Here is a 3428-nt window from a genome sequence, read left to right as displayed (position 1 = left end):
AATAAGCTCACCAACTCTAACTAAGACATCCTCTATGAAACCAGGAGGATAGGCAACACTTCTATTAGCTAAATGAATTACCACATCAGTTGATTGCAAAGGACCTGGAGATATAGACAGAGGCATAACACTAACAGAAGCTCCTAAATCTAGCATGGCATTGTCAAACTTATTGTTCCCTATAATACAAGGTATGTTGAATGTACCTGGATCTTTACATTTTTTAGGGATTTGAGGAATATATTTACCAATCAATGCGGAGACATTTCTACCCATACTAATTCTTTCACTTCCTTTAAGCTTCCGCTTATTAGTGCACAGCTCCTTCAAGAATTTAGCATATCTTGGAATTTTCTTTATTGCATCCAGCAGAGGTATGTTTACCTCTACTTTCCTAAATGTTTCCAAGATCTCCTTCTCTGCCTCTTCCATTTTTTTGTTGGAAATTGCTCTTGGAGGGAATGGAAGAGGGATATGCTGCTTCTCTTTAGATTCACCTGCATAGAAATTGTTAGGTAACTTACTCTTTAAATTTTTGTCATCATCTTTTTTTGGAGTAGACTGAGGTCGGGCAGGTTCAATTGCGGATGAGGAAGACGTTGCTGGTTGAGGTCCTTGACACTGCTTTCCCGACCTCAATGCAATGGCACTCACATTTTTGGGATTCTGGACAGATTGAGAAGGTAATCTATCAGAATTCTGGGACGGAGCTTGGTTCATCTGAGTAGCTATCTGCCCCATCTAATTTGTCAGACTCTGAATGGAAGCTCTTGTCTCTTGCTGAAATTGCATATTCTGGATGGTCATTTGCCTCACTAACTCTTTTAAGGAAGGTTGAGGAGGAGCCTCAGTTACTTGTTGTCTTTGTTGTGACTGCTGTTGCTGTTGCTGCATTGGAGGAGGAACATATGGCTTGCTTGGATCAGCAGCATTCTGAAAAGGAGGGACAGGCTGTTGTTGTTGTGGAGGACTTGTCCATCTCAGATTCGGATGATTCCTTCAACCTGGATTGTATCTATTGCTTGAAATGTCATAATTATTCTGTTGTTGTTGGTTTTGCTGCTGAGGGAGTCTATTATAAATGTTTGCAACATAAGCTTCAGGTTGCTCATTGACTCCAGATTGCTGCAAAGAAGGACAGAGATCTGTATGGTGATCTGTAGAAGAACATAGACCACATACTCTTGCAACGGGTGTAGATTTCTTATTCATGGCAAGCTGAGTTACTAGGTTGACCAAGGCATCAAGTTTTCCTTCAATCTTTTTATTTTCAGTAGATGAAGATGAATCTGTGGCCACCTCATGGACTCCTCTAAGAACAATAGCATCATTTCTTGCACTTAATTGTTGGGAGTTGGAAGCCATCTTCTCAATCAAATTCCTAGCCTCAGTAGGAGTCATATCACCAAGAGCTCCACCACTGGCAGCATCAATCATACTCCTCTCCATGTTGCTAAGTCCCTCATAGAAATATTGAAGAAGAAGTTGCTCAGAAATCTGGTGGTGAGGGCAGTTTGCACACAATTTCTTGAATCTTTCCAAGTACTCATACAAGCTTTCTCCACCAAGTTGCCTGATTCTTGAAATGTCTTTTCTGATGGCAGTGGTCCTAGATGCAAGGAAGAATTTCTCCAAGAACACCCTCTTAAGGTCATCCCAGCTGAAAATAGACCTGGGAGCAAGGTAGTATAGCCAATCTTTTGCCACTCCCTCCAGAGAATGAGGAAAAGCCTTTAGAAAGATATGATCTTCTTGGACATCAGGGGGCTACATGGTGAAACAAACAATATGGAACTCCTTAAGATTTTTATAAGGATCTTCACCTGCAAGACCATGAAACTTGGGCAGCCAATGTATTAGTCCAGTCTTGAGAACATATGGAACACCCTCATCAGGATATTGAATGCACAAGCTTTCATAAGTGAAATCAGGTGCAGCCATTTCCCTTAGAGTCCTCTCACGGGGTGGAGGTTGTGCCATGTTCTCAGAATGTTCAAAATTATAATGCTCAAAATCACCAATAACAGAATGCTCAGGATGCTCAAAAGGTACTAAATGATGTCTAATTAATCTATGAAATGTCCTATCTATCTCAGGATCAAAGGGTTGTAAGTCAGATGGATAGCCTCTAGTCATACACTATATTCATCACGCACAACTAGTTTCCTTCTTATGCAAGTAACAATGTAGGTTTGAACTACAGTTACCATTAAATGATATCCAAATGACTTAAAATTTTGTGAGCAACCTTATAAAATGATGAGAAGATAGCACAAAAAATTTCAAATGAAAATTCGAAGTCTAACTATATAAGCTAAAAATAATAAGTTAAGAAAAATAAGAGAATAATACTTGAAAAATAAAAATCTTTTGACAGAATCACTTTTTTTGGACGATGGCGTAGGAAATTTTTTTCTACCCCAAATACATATATCATAATTGCGATTTTGATAACCGGAGTAAAAGTTATGGCCGTTTGAAGTTTTGACAAAAATCAAATTTGCTACTTTTTTGGAACTTTCAAATCTGACCAAACTAAAGGTTCTAGCTATTTTTCCCACAAAATATAGATTAAAAGAAGTTACCACAAAAAAATTCATCCAAAAATAACAACTCTAGCTACTAAAACAAAAAATACCAAATAATTCAGCAAAGGTGGTCACTAAAATCCGTCGCTAGATGATTTCCACTACTACTCTGTTCTACCGCAAGCAAAAGTGGTCGCTAAATCCGTCGCAAAACATTATTCACAGCAAAACACCCAAAACTGAAATAGGGGAAGCGCTTAACAAAAAAAATAAAATATAACACACACTAAACAAAATACCAAGACACTAAACAACACTAACACACACACTAACACAACACTAACAATTAAACATAAAACACGAAAGAATTAAACACTAACACGACACTAGCTATTATGAACCTTTGGACACTGCTCCCCGGCAACGGCGCTAAATTTGATCGAGGCAGTACCCGAATCAAATAAATATTAAAATGTAGTAACTAGGAACTGATCCTAGGTCATTTCCCAACAAGCAATGATATACCAAATGTTCATAACAGATAGTAGAAAATGGTAACAAATTGGGGGGGGGGGGGGGTGTTTGCTTTTGTAAATTAAACAGCTAGTAAAATTGAATTAGAAATTATCAGAATTAAAATATGTTGCTTCCCCTTGATTCACAAGCAAGTCTCTTATCCTAGGTTGCGAGAATTTATCCTTTATCAGTTCAACCACTTAATCCAACCCTAAATTAAATTACTAAGCGAAATTTAACATAAAGCATTCATTATGTGATTAAGCATCACCCACACCAATTACTCATAAACGATCATTAAGCATGAACGTAAATTAAGCGCAGAGACAATTAATCAAGCACTAAGCATGCATGAATTAATAGCAACAAATTCAGAGTAATTAG

The 3428-nt window shown here is 37.7% G+C and overlaps 1 non-coding gene across 1 annotated transcript; it reads left to right on the top strand.

Annotated features, from left to right (window-relative positions):
- The first annotated feature begins 1495 nt into the window (after positions 1 to 1495).
- On the top strand, positions 1496 to 1602 carry LOC114417509. The gene has a single exon (XR_003667773.1). It is a non-coding gene; the product is annotated as a small nucleolar RNA R71 (small nucleolar RNA).
- The last annotated feature ends 1826 nt before the right edge of the window (positions 1603 to 3428 follow it).

Source organism: Glycine soja, chromosome 6 (genome assembly GCF_004193775.1).
Source record: "Glycine soja cultivar W05 chromosome 6, ASM419377v2, whole genome shotgun sequence".
NCBI classification, from domain to species: Eukaryota; Viridiplantae; Streptophyta; class Magnoliopsida; order Fabales; family Fabaceae; genus Glycine; species Glycine soja.
This window is presented reverse-complemented; position numbering and strand designations above follow the sequence as displayed.